Raw genomic sequence first — 14,719 nt, forward strand, 5'->3', positions numbered from 1 at the left:
GGACTAAGTTTTACCTGCAACTTACTTGCTGCTTTCAAGGTTAAAACTCCCAAACTTGGCTGCCCTTTTATTGGCCACCACTGGGATCACCTGACTATAGCTGGGAAGGGTGGGAACTATAACGCAGAGCTGGTCACTGCTCCTGTATAAACTATAACAAACAAGGGAAAGTTGTGCTCACCACTAATTTTTAAAACCATTAGGCGGGGGTGCAACGAGGCTGTGACCACAAAATACATATAGACAAATACAAGAGTCCTCTGCACTCAACCCATTATCAATATATTTAAGACAGAGACATTTTGTGCATACTGCTACTAAAAAATGCCTTACCCTTTAAACAAAACAGGGATTGTTTGTCCATATATTGCAATATATTTAAGCTGGCCAACTACGTCAAAGTCATCCCATATCTGACCAGTCCTATGCGTAATTTTCATCTGATTCATTAAGAATTCTATTGCTTCATTATACATTTTACAAAGGAAACAGACATTTGAGCAATAACATGGTGAAACTGTCAGCATGCCCTGCTTATATACATCGTAGAAGAGGATGTAACTGAAAAAGGGAGCATGAAGTTTAATGTGATTTTGTGTAACTTGTTTTGCTGGAAATACTTGCGCATACACAGCAGGCTACATTCTGCTCCAGATAGCACTTGAGTATACTGACTACAGAAGAAGTATTCATAAATCCCTTATACAGTATAAAGATGAAATACCCAGAAAACACTACCTCTGGCCTAAACCATACTTCACTAACATTACAGAGCAACATATCCAAGTACGTGTTTTTCCATCATAATGGTAATAGCTGTTTGTCCCCATCAGGGAAAAATATTTTAGCTTGGCGTAGTTCCCCCACTGTAGCACTGCACTGACCTTATAAGCTGACACATCCCTAGCTGTGGCTTTTCATACAAGGGAAACGTCTCCTTGCTCAACTCATTATTATAGGCAGAAAGACCAAGGAAATGCTATAGCCGAGAGCTGGCGTCTAAGAAATATGGTCAAGATAAATATTTAGGACCCACTATTATAAGGTGTACTATGTTATTAAAGTACTATTTTCTCTAACATCACCCTGGGTAGAAAATGGCTGGTAGAATTATATGGGAAAATCGTCTCCCCTATACTGACAGTTTGATTGCTGCTCATTTCTTTCCTTCACTGGCAGTAAGGGAGTGAGTCAAATGTGGAGCACAGAAGAAAAGCTAAGAGGTGGCAGAGAAGAGGAATGGAAGAAAATAGAAGGGAGATTGGAACAGAACAGGCACAGAAAAGAGGTAAGTTGAAAGAACAGTGCAGCAGATAGCAAAATGTATTCAAAACTCACTATAGTAAGTGCTCAATGAGCAAAAGTACAGAAAGCAGTACAGAAAGCAAACTGAACTGACCTTAAAGGGTTTTTTTTCAATTAAAATAACTTTTAGAATGTTCTAGTTATTAGCAACTTTTCAATTGGTCTTCATTCATGATGAATTAATTGTCTTTTTTCTTCTGCCTCTGTCAAATGTCACTGATCCCAGCAGGCAAAAAACTATTTCTCTAAAAAGCTACAATATTTTTGACATTGTTAATTTTTATTGCATGTGCTTTGGTTTAGATCCTCTCCTATTCATATTACAGTCTCTCTTTTAAACCACTACCTGGTTACTAGGATAAACTGGATCCTAGTAACCACAAAAAAGTGCTGCTGGACAAAAAGCTAAATATTTCAAAGCCACAAACAAAAAAATAAAAGCCATTTGCAACTTGTCTTAGAATAAGAATGCCTACAGTGCACCATAATAAAAGTGAAGTAAAAAGTGAACTTGAAACTACATGATATACAAATACAGCATTATAACTATAAGGGCACTCACTCCTCAAAATGATATGATTGTGATTGGTGCAGATAAAGTATCATACATTCTTCATAGAACAAATGTGTTATGTGCCCCTGGGAATGGAGTCCAGATACAGTTGTGCAAACATATAACATGAAAAACTTATAACAATATAAAATTATGTAGATATTACTTTTATTTACATTGTGTTAGAGATGTTTACACAACTGGCACTCAAGGGTTTAAAGGGGTGATTCTCCTTGAACTTTTAGTATGTTATAGAATAGTTTATTCTAAGCAACTTTTCTATTGATCTTCAGGTTTTCTTTTTTATAGTTGAATTATTTGCCTTCTTCTTCTTCTTCTTAATCTTTCCAACCTTCAAATGCATTGTTATTGCTACCTTTTATTACTCATCTTTCTATTCAGACCTTACCTATTTATATTCCTGTCTCCTATTCAAATCAATGCGTGATTGCTAGGGTATCTCAGACCCTAGCAACCAAATTGCTGAAACTGGAGATCTGCTGAATAAAAAACTAAATAACTCAAAAACCACATACAATAAAAAGTGAACAATTGACTCAGTATATCACTGTTTACATCATACTAAAAGTTAATTTAAAGGTGAACAACCCCTTTCCAGGGAAAACCTAATCACTGGGGCGCAGGATATGGTTTTGACCAAATCCTCATTAGTCAGACCAAATTCAGTCTCTTAAATGAATGAATGCATTAAAATGTTTATTTCTGTTTTTCTAGTTGCCTAGAAGCAAAGTAGTACCTGTGTGCATTTGTGTCATGCAGCAGAGATAGGTTTGATACTGCTGATGTTAGCAGGAGATTATGTGGCCACTTTCACCTTTGGGTTTAATTATAATATTTTTGCAGACTTGGCCATCTCCAGATATCACATTCCTGAACCACACTCCTTAAATAGACCCATGCCAGGGACGCTTTGCATGAATGACGTGCCCTTCACTGCATGAGGAATGTCCTTATTAGAAAGCATAGTTCACAGTTTAAGCTTTACTCAGAAAGGAGATTTATTTGTGAATTATGCCAATGGCACCCATCTCCCCAACAGAGTTACAGTCTCCCAGAGATACTCTCCAAGAAACACAAACTGTGGTCAGTATGATAGGATTTCCTTAATTCATTGCTGCCACTATAAAGACTAATTAACCATAATGTAACTGTATACAAGAAGCATCTGTATAAGGCCAACCAGATGAGACCATTTTTCAACCGGCGTATTTCCCCCAGTGAAAAACCAGCCAAAACTTCCTTTGCTGACGCCTGTCCCAAATGATCGGTTTATTATATGGGTGGTGACAAAAATCTGCTTGTTTTGCAGCATTGTCTAAGAACCAGGTCTTTAACTTGCATGCTTAGCTTTAGGCAAAATATCAGGCACAACAAGAAGCGAAATGCAAGTTCATAAAGGATAAATCGCTGTGGTTAGTGGTTTCCCTATGATACAGCCAAATCAAAGCAAAGAAACTTTTTAAGCATTTGCGTTTAAATAGATGAGGTGAAAACCCACGGCTGTGGATACAGATTTCTCTTCCTACTTGTTGCACTGATTAGTAAATAGTAAAACTCAGAACTACACTGCTCAATCCTTTATTTATATGACAGATGTAACCTCACTTTGTACTTGGCTTGGCGTTTGTTTAAATCTTTCATAGGCAAACCAATGCCCGTTTTCCAAAGTTCTAGCAGGAGGGGCTATAATAATATTCATGTGTTTAGATGGAGATACCTGTTTCTTATTATAACATCTGTTTTTTGGCAAGCAGAACTGCACATATTTTTCATGTTATTATTCTTATGATTATGCATCTGTATAGAAAGAGTTTACATTTAAAAGTTGGCCATGCACACACAAGATGAAGCAGACAGGGCCGGATTAACCTTTTCTCTGCTGATGTAGATATGCCAGCTGAGAAAATGCTGTGTGTGCCATTGGCACACATTCATAGTGTAAATATATATGGAAAATTTTAACTTGCCAATAAAGAGGCATAATTATGTTTCCATCCCTTGAGTTAATGCCATTTTTTATGCAAGACAGTATTTTATTTGCTTTAGTAGCCACAGAATGACACTGCCCAGAATTAGACAACTTGTTATCTACAAAAATCCCCAGATCCTTCTTAGTTAAAGAAACCCCCAACACTTTAGTGTATAACTTGCATTTATATTATTTCTGCCAAAGTGCATAACCTTGCATTTATCAACATTGAACCTCATTTTCTAGTTTGCTGCCCAGTTTTTAAATTGATTCAAATCACGTTGCAAAGTGGCAGCATCCTGCATGGAACCTATAGTTCTGCACAATTTTGTATCATCAGCAAAAAACAGAAACTTTCAATGCCCACCTCCAGGTCATTAATAAACAAGTTGAAAAGCAAGAAAGACCCAGTACAGACCCTTGCGGTACTAGTCCAATCAAAAAATGTTCCATTTACCATCACTCTTTGAAGTCTATCTTTTAGCCAGTTCTCTATCATTTACTAATACTATGTTCTTGGCCAGGGCTGTCTAACTGGTGGCCCCCCACATGAAAGTCTGTCTGCTGTGTCTGCTTAACATATGTAAACTTTAAAAGGTATCACTACAGAGATTAACTGGCCCCTGAATTGTTTAAACCTCAAATTCAGACTGTAATCTTCTCCCCTGCCAGGTAAGGATACAAAATGTATATAGTATAATACTGTTTTATTAAAAAGTTAAGAACATTTAAAAATGTATTGTTCACACCTTTAATCCCCTCTGCATTGTTCACACTTGTAACACATCTATTGTTCACATCATCATACAAACTGCTGAAAGGTCACCAGCACTGTGTCACTGTATGTAGTACATTTTAGAGTAGTCCTGATAGGTTTCCCTGTCTTCTGCTCTGTTCTGCCTTCCATTTACTCCCTGTGTGTGCAATACTCTGCCTGCCTTGTGCTTCCTGTGTGTGCCATACTCTGCCTGCCCTTTGCTCACTGTGTGTCATACTCTTCACCCCCTATGCTCCCTGTGTGTGCCATACTCTGCTTGCCCAGTGCTGCTTGTGTGTGTCATTTTTTGCTTGCCCAGTGCTGCTTGTGTGTGCCATACTCTGCTTGTCTTATACTCCCTGTGTGTGCCCTACTCTGCTTGCCCAGTGCTGCTTGTGTGTGCCATACTCTGCTTGCCCAGTGCTGCTTGTGTGTGCCATACTCTGCTTGCCCAGTGCTGCTTGTGTGTGCCATACTCTGCTTGCCCAGTGCTGCTTGTGTGTGCCATACTCTGCTTGCCCAGTGCTGCTTGTGTGTGCCATACTCTGCTTGCGCAGTGCTGCTTGTGTGTGCCATTCTCTGCTTGCCCTATGCTACCTGTGGGATGTAAGCCTGGTAGGGGTTTGTTCTGGGGGTTTGTTAACATTTGGGAATGGTCGTTAGTTGTTTAAGTATGTGTTGGGGGTGCTGTATTATCCACAGCAGAGGTGGACACATATCGATTTAAGGGTATGTTTTAACATGACTTACATTTTACATTTAATGTAGATATGATCGTAAAAGTTCTTGTGGTAATATGGGTGTCAACACTGACTTCCATTATCGGCCCTCCACCATGTAGGCTAGAAACATTTTGGCCCTCAGTACTGCAGAAGTTGGACAGCACTGTTCTAGGTCAACATTCCTTAATTTAACCATTAAGTTTCTGTGTGGAAGTCTATCAAATACTTGCAAAGTCCAAGTAGATTACATCCACTGCCATTGCAGAGTAGAGGTTCCTGCACACCTCCTCATAAAATGCAACTAATTAAGATCAGTTACACATAAAAACATGCTGGAACAAACTCATAGTATTATGATTTGCAATGAAATCAACAATTTTATCCCTTAATAACCCTTCGAAAAGCTTTCCTACCACTGACGTCAGACTAACCGGCCTATAGTTTTGAGGCTGAGAACGGCATCCCTTTTTGAATAGCGGCACCAATTCGCCTGTCTCACAGCACCATGCCAGACCTCAATAAATCCTGAAAAATAAGTAAAGAGGTTTGGCAATCACAGAGCTAAGCTTGTTTTGTACCCTGGAATGAATACCATCCAGTCCTGAAGCTTTGTTTATCTTTACATGTTCAAGTCTCTTGAATTTCTTTTGAATTTGAAGTTAAATAACTCAAAACCCACAAATAATAAAAATGAACACCAGTTGCAAAGTGTCTCAGAATATGTCTCTACATCACATTAAACTTTGAATGAAAAGGTGATAAACCCCTTTAAATGTGGCCACTTTACCACCCTTATGCCTACTGTGCTACCACTTTTGATTTAGTAAGATACCTGCATGTTAATTCTTCCAGTATTAAAGATACTTGAACAGATTTACACTCTACAAGGCCCCTTCATCTGCTTAGCATTGTTTTTCTTATTTTTACCTTTTTTTTCTAACACCCGCTTTATATCATTTTTATCTCCTGCCCTTTTCTGTCCACCCCCCCACTCATGTTCTCTTCTCCTGTATATTTTAGCACACGTTCATCTTGTGTGTTTGGTGGATCTATCTTAGGACAATTATACACTCACAAGACTGCTGCTTGTTCTGTGGGTGCAGATTGCTGGGTATTTGCATATAATAGCAGCAATTTATCGCTTGGTAGCAGTGAGTGGCTTTTAGATGAGGGCAGCTGTTTTATCTGTTTAACACTGACAAACAAATGATTCCATGTCTCAGAAAAAATGTAAAGGGCCATTAACTCTATATGTTCCTGCTTGGTAACTACTGATACCTGTTAAAGGCTTGGGGGGAAAGGGGAGACACAAACCATCAGCTGCTTGTCAATACATATATATATATATATATATATATATATATATATATGTATATATATATATATATATATATATATATATATATATATATATATATATATATATATGTATATATATATATATATATATATATATATATGTATATATATATATATATATATATGTATATATATATATATATATATATATATGTATATATATATATATATATATATATATATATATATATATATATATATATATATATATATATATTAGGCTTTAACAGGTTCACCACTGTGTTTTGCGCCAAGTAAAGTTTTAATGGAATTGTCCAGTGCCAAATTCATTTGTAAAGCTTAATTACAGCTTACACAACTGACAACCAATCAGACCCCAGTGCAGACCATATTATGTCTATAAAATTGTGTTAGCAATCTTGAGACTAAAGCTAAAATTCTTAAGTCAGCCTTGTTGCAAGTCCATTGAGCTTGAGGAACTCAGCGGTTATGGGGGGAGGAGGAAAGCCAGCATGTTTTGGGTTCAGGTATGGGAATTAGGGTTGCCATCTGGCCTATGCAGCAAATTACCAGCTAGGGTCAGTGCCAGTATTAAAAAATTATTGGCAATATATTTGCCTGTAAATTTGTACGTTTGTAAGGGTAGGCAACTTCACTATCCCTCTCCATGGCCCATCACTCGCTTTTAAATAGAGGTCTGCCTCCACCCTGTCCATTCCTCACTCTATTCACCCATTCCCCCGCCAAACTTGCCCGTTTCAACGCCCTGTTACATCATCACTCTGCTCCTGAATGACGTCACCGCCCACCCCGAAGGCCAGTATTGTTGGCAGAAAAAGGCAGCAACCCTAATGGGAATATGCATGGAATGGAATGACTATATTTGTGCAAGAATTTCATTTCCAATGGACAGCAGGAGATATGCAAATTGAGCTGCTAATATTGCTTTTTGTACAATTCTCAGGGACATAATAGTATTTCATGATTTGATCCTAGCTATAATTCTTTCTCTTAACAGTATCATATCAACTTTCAGTTCATAAGGACAAAAGATAAATATGATCCTGTCTTTGCACGATATATAACAATGTTTAAGCTTATTAATGAGATAAACTAAACTCTAATTATGAACAAAGCCAGGAAAGCTTGTCGGGCAGATTCAAAGGATAATTACTGTCACAGGATGAGTAACATGTTAAAAAAAACATTATTTACTTGTGTGGTATGTATAAAAGCAAGGCACTTTCCTGCACCAGAACCCTCTGCCGCTGCAGCAGAAGGTCCTTATATGAGCAGATCACTTTCCATGCTTAATTTGTCACAGGCATTTTACCTATGTGAGCTGCAGAAAATCTGGTATTTGCTACCTCTGAAGAGTATTGCAGAGTAGTAGGATGGGAAACTGCTTTTCTGATACTCCAAACCTTCTTATAAATCCTGGCCTCATGTCCAACAGAAGGAAGAGCTTAGAACCTATAACTGAGAAGGGTTCAAAGCATAATAAAGGACTATACAGAGAATGCCTCAATTCCATCTATTAAAGTGTGTTCAAAGTGTGACCCAGCTTGTTCCTGAAGATGCTCATTATACATGTAGCTGTTGCACATCAACATAAACATGGGGAGAAATGTGAGTAATCATATCCTCCAGCTTACAACGTTTGAGTGCAGAAGGTGCCAGTAACAGCACTTGCAGTCAGACATCTGTATGTGCAGCATAAGGCTTGTTCTTTCAGTTTGATTTTATAGGGGCTGTAAATTAGCTTTCAAGCAGTGTAGCTAGATGCTACTGGGCATTCAAAACACTCTACTGGTTCACCCTAAACCAGATAAATGAGTGTCACTGCACTGCAGACAGACATAGCCCTAACTACATTTTCTTGTATTTATATATTTATTTATATAGCACCACAAATGTACACATTGCTTTACAAGGTGTAAACACAAACAGGGGTAGTTATAATAAATTAGAAAATAATCTTTGCTTAAGTGCTAGGAGTTTCAGTACACAGTTTGGATGAGAACCCTGCCCAAAGAGCTTACACGCTCTTAGGAAGAGGAAACAGGCAGACACTAAAAGGGGTGGATAGTAGTGATGTGAGAGTTGGCCTGACACCTGTGAGACCCGAGGGTTTACCTGTGGGTTGGACGGGCCAACTTCCACAGACGATCCCCAGGTTAAGCACTTCCTTCCGCCCTCCCTGCCCATGACCTTACACTGGTGGCTTCTATTGATGACAGCCTATTTATAGCCGTACGTCTCCCCCCCCGTCCCCTTTTGTGGCATCAGAGATGGGGGTTGGAGTGAGGATCTATAATTTGAGCTGTAGGGTTGGGTGCGGGTTCTATTTTTTTTTACCTGAATACCACTAGTGGATAGGTAAAGGGTGTGTTCCTTTAGAAGGGGATTTTTAAGGAGCTTTGAGAGAAGTGTTTGTGTGGGAGCTTTCCTGATGAAGGAAACAGAGAATTCCAGTAGTGTGGTGTAGTCAGGGAATTAGGTTCTATCCACGTGAAGAATACTTAATCTTCAAAGGCCACAATGCAGCACAGGATCCTGCTAGACAGAGAATTGCTGCCAGTTCTTAAGCCTAATGGTGATGTGAGAATCTGCAGAGACTATAAATGCACAGTAAATAAAGATCTCAAACAACACCCAGATCAATTCTCACTACTAATACTGCTTGATCTCTCGGCTGCATTTGACACTGTAGATCACCCTCTCCTCCTCCAGTCCCTCCATTCGCTTGGCCTTCGTGACACAGCCCTGTCCTGGTTCTCTTCTTACATCACCAATGGTTCCTTCAGTGTCTCCTACAACAGAGTAGCATCTTCTTCCCTACCTCTTTCTGTTGGGGTTCCTCAAGGTTCTGTCCTGGGACCATTACTATTCTCCCACTATACTTCCTCCCTCGGCAAATTAATCAACTCGTACGGTTTCCACTACCACCTCTATGCTGAGGATACTCAGATCTATCCCTCATCTCCTGATCTCAACCCAGAACTCCTAACTCGCGTCTCCTCCTGCCTGTCCGCTATCTCTACCTGGATGTTGCAACGCTACCTTAAATTAAACCTCTCTAAAACTGAAATGGTTCTCTTTCCTCCAACTAACACCAGTAACATCCCGGAAGTATCCATCATAGCTAACAATTCCACTATCACCCCCTCTCCCCAAGCCCGGTGCCTTGGGGTTATCCAAGATTCTACCCTGTCATTCACTCCTCATATCCAGTCACTTATTAAATCATGTCAATTCCACCTGAGGAACATATCCAAAATACGATCATTTATCACCCAAGATACTGCCAAAATTCTTATTCACTCTCTCGTCATATCACGTCTAGACTGCTGTAACTCTCTTTTAATTGGCCTTCCCCTCCAGAGACTGTCAACTCTCCAGTCCATAGTGAACACTGCTGCGAGGCTCATACACCTCAGCAACCGCTCCTCCTCTGCCTCGCCATTCTGTCAATCCCTGCACTGACTTCCGCTACCTTTCAGAATCAAATTCAAATTAATGACCCTGACATTCAAAGCACTTCATAACTCACCCAACCGCTTACTACGCTCCACTACTGACCTGCTACTCAACTCTTCTCTCAATACATCCTCACATGCTCGCATTCAAGACTTTGCAAGGGCTGCACTCCTCCTCTGGAACTCTCTCCCACGGTCTGTCTGACTTTCTCCCAACTTTTCTGCTTTCAAGAAATCTCTTAAAACGCACTTCTTTCGAGAAGCCTACCCTCACTCTGCTTAACTAGCAAATGCAACACCACATACAGTACCACATTTCTCACCCACTTAATTTGATCTTGCCCACTCCCACACCTTGTGTATTACTCCCTTTCCTTTAGAGTGTATGCTCTTTTGCATAGGGCCTTCCTCACCTTTTGTACCTGTATTGATTATGATGTATGTAACTCCATATTTTCTATGTATAGAATTCATGTGATTTAGTTGTATAATCACATTTACTCTTCAGTGCTACGCAATATGTTGGCGCTATATAAATACATGTTAATAATAATAATAATCCTGTGCCTGTTGTGAATCAACTATTATCCACACTAGCAGGTGGCAAGTTCTTGCAAAACTTGACCTTGCCCAGGCATACTAACAGTTGTTGGTGAATGAAGCTGCTGCAGATTCCTAGACTAATATTACCCATCGGGGTGCATTTCACTGCACCAGCAATATTCCAATACTTTATGGAGACCTTGCTATCCAACATTCCTGCTGTTGTACCATATTTTTGTTGGAAAACAACAGACAGAGATTGTTCCAGTGCATGTTACTTAATGCAGGGAGGGTCTATTATTGCTTAGCAATGTGATGTCATGTTTGATCTGTAACCCTCTGTGATTTTCTTCTTCCTCTTCCTGTGTATTCTCTCCGTGAAAATGTTCCTGTTGCAGACATGTTATACTGAAGTGCTTATGCTGAGTTCTAGAAAGCAACCAAGTTACTGTTCACACAGAAGTTGGTGTGTCTGTCCTCACTTACAGTCATGCAGTTCAGATCAGCTCTCTGCTAACAATTTTGAGGATGTTCTACTAATGGGGCCATCTGAAAGTATGTTGGCTGGCACCTTAGACAAGTGATACATTTTTTTGATTTATCAGGCATTTGTTTAAAGAAAGAAAAGTGTGAGTTTGGCGCTACCAGCGTAAACTTTTTTGGGTACCGTATAGATGCTTCATGCATTCCCCCTACAGAATGTAAAATGAAACCTATTCATGATTCACCAAAATTTAAACTTGAGGTTCAAGCATTCCTTGGGTTGCTCAATTTCTATCAAAGCTTCCGTGCTCACAAGGCAACAGTGGCAGAGCCTCTTCACCGCTTGCTTGACAAAGGGTCTCCATGGAACTGGACTCCTAAACATTCAGAGTTGCTGACATCTGACTCTCTTCTTGTTCATTATGATGAAGCCATTAAGTCTTACTACAAATGCATCTCCTAATGGTTTTAGTGATGTTCTTAGTCACATTCTGCCAAATGGTAAAGAGGCACCAGTTGCTTAGCAGTTTAGGGCCCTGACGTCAGCAGAGAGGAACTATGCACAAATTGACAAAAAAGTATTATCTGTCATAGCCGGTCTTAAAAAGTTTAATAATTACCTCTATGGACACGCATTGTTTTTGGTTTTTTTTAACTCGAATTTTTCGAGATTTATTAAAGCCCGATGCAGCAAAAAGCCTGAATCCAAAAAGCAGCCATCTCAGACCTTGCGGAGGTTATGTATAAGTCAATGGCAGGGGACCCTATCCTATTTTGAAGTTTCTGTGGTCTGTGCTGGAATTAGCCTGAAATTCCAAGCCAATTCGGGCTTTTCGGGCAAAAATCCCAAAAATTCGGGCTTTTTGGGAAGAAGGCTAAAAAATCGAGCGATTCGGGAAAAAGCTCCAAAAAAAATCATATGATTCGGGTTTTCACTCGATTTTATCAGAGTTTTTACCGGAATTGATGAAATTGAGCTTTTTTTATTAATAAATAAGGTAAAATCAGGTATGGGGGTTTGGTTGTGTTTTTTTTATTTAAAAAAAATGAAATAAATTCGGATTTTACTAAATAACCCTCCTAACGTTGTCTCTTTGAATGCTCAGATGGATGATCATGGTAAGTGCTTATGATTACACACTTGCTTACAAACCTGGGAAATCAGTTTTAAATGCTGATGCTCTGAGTCGCTTGCCTTTACAAATTTCAGACTGCGCGATACCACCTTTACTTGAAGTACTAATGCTGGTACCCCTGCCTGATTCTCCACTGAAAGCTACTGAGATTGCTCATTTGACTGCAAAGAAACCAATCCTTTCTTGTGTTCTCAACTGGGTGTAGAGGGGATGGCCAAATGAAAAGTTGTCTGAAGAGTTCAGACCACATTCAAGCCATCAGCAGGAACTGTCTGCTCATAAACGGTGTTTATTATGGGAAAGCAGAGTAGTCATCCCTCAAAGAGGACGCAAAACTGTCCTAGACATGCTACATGCTACATTGTCTCCATGAAACCTCTTGCAAGGACTTATGTCTGGTGGCCTAAAATTTACACAGACATAGAAGAGGCTGTACTTGCCAGAACTCTTCCACAGTCTCCTTGCAGCACCTGTGTGGAGATTACAAAAAGCTTCATATTGGCAGTAATCATTGCTCCACATGGACCTCAAGGGATTGGACAAGGTGAAATAATGATTCAAACTGCAAAGGATATGCTCAGAAGGACTACTAATAGGGTCAACAAGACTTGCTCAGTTCCTTTTGACTTAGCATCTGTTCCCATAGAGAACTGTGATAACTCCTCCCAAAATGCCCTTGTAGTCAGGCAACAGGGTACCTCCAAGGTGGATGGACAATTACATTAGCTTGGGGGATGAGAATTGTATGACTAAGAGTCCTGGTGACAGTATAAATAAAATTTTCATATTTTGACTTATTATTGGTCTGATCTGTGCGTGACCCATCAGAGTGCCTTGCTCCAACTTTTTGTTTATCTGTTCACATTTTGTTTATCTGATCTGGAGGAGAATTGTGTACCACTAGAGGAAGCTGCTTGTCTAAGAGTCAGGGCACACGCTCAGACTTGGGGAGATTAGTTGCCTGGCGACAAATATCCTTTTCTTCGGGGAGACTAATTTCCCCGAACTGCCTCCCACTGGCTAGAATGTAAATCACCGGCAGGATGGCAAACGGAACGCTTTGTTTTCCAAAGTTGCCTGAAGTCTCCTCACTAGTTTCCTCCACAACTTCGGAAAACGAAGCTCTCCGAGTGCCATCCTGCAGGCGATTTACATTCTAGCCGGCGGGAAGCAGTTCGGGGAGATTAGTCGCCCCGAAGAAGAGGAGATTTGATGCCGGGCAACCAATCTCCCCTAATCTGAGCGTGTGCCCTGACCCTAAATGTTCTTTCATTTATTATCTCTGCTAATGGATGTGCTTTTACAAGCGTCATTTTCTGTTTGCTCTCTAGGTTTGATGTACCTTTTTGAAATGCATGTTCATAGTTAGACATGTTGGAGCTCTAATAAACCAGTTGTTTAAGCATACTGAGAGCCTATGGCAAATGCCAACTCTACACTACTCTAAACCCAGCCCCATTTGCACAGTGCAGTGCATACTCAGCCTACCAGATGCAGCCCATACTCTACTAAATCTATACTTCACCTGTCCAAAAAAAACACATCGGACATGGCCACTTGGCGTTTGCCTTGTGGCCCAGTCCTAGGATCATGGGCCTCTTTGTTTGTATAGGGCAAGAAGTAAGAATAGAGTCCCTCTATCCTCCTGCTGAGAACTCATGCTCAGTTTACATGGCTAACATACTCACCAGTATATTGCCTATTATTCTAACACTCATTCAGATTATATCCAGTTTTACAGATGTAAGAAAATCTGCTGTAATAAGACCACTGTATTCGAGAAATTAGGGCTGCATAAAAACTGACATGAAGTATAAAAGGCACAGCATTTAAAGATACAAAATAGGGCCATATTCAGCAAAAACAATCTGCCACACACAAAGTGCCAATAAAGCCAGGCTGCTGCAAACATGATGCAATCTGTGTCAGAAAAGCAGCAATTTATTGATCTTTTTTCAAACGCAGGTGAACCTGAAATTTAAAAATAAAAATAGAAAAAGAAGAAAAGAAATAATCAGTTATTTTTTATAAACAGCTACAGCCATTGTCAGGGTAGGCCCTTTGTCCTTATGTTGTGCTTTTATATCTTGTACTGTTTGGTTTCTTTCCAGTGTAATATGAAGTGCAAACATATGGAATAGTATAAATATCATAATGGGGGTTTAACGTCACATTTTTGGTCCAAGTCATTTGGTTGGAAATCTTCATTACCTTATATCATATTTTTTCTTTTGATCTAGTTTTTTTTAAATGTTTAAATAAAAATGAATATAATGATTTATAAAATATTAATGTGCAATAAGCATCCATTTATTTTTAAATCTAAGTTGAACTATGCACTTCTATTTTTTCTAGTGCTGTGCCTTAACGTATGGCAATAAGAGACTGTGTTTGGCGTACAATCTTCTTTCAGGGATGATTTACAGCAAGG

The sequence above is a fragment of the Xenopus laevis genome, chromosome 4L, assembly GCF_017654675.1.
Source record: "Xenopus laevis strain J_2021 chromosome 4L, Xenopus_laevis_v10.1, whole genome shotgun sequence".
NCBI lineage: Eukaryota > Metazoa > Chordata > Amphibia > Anura > Pipidae > Xenopus > Xenopus laevis.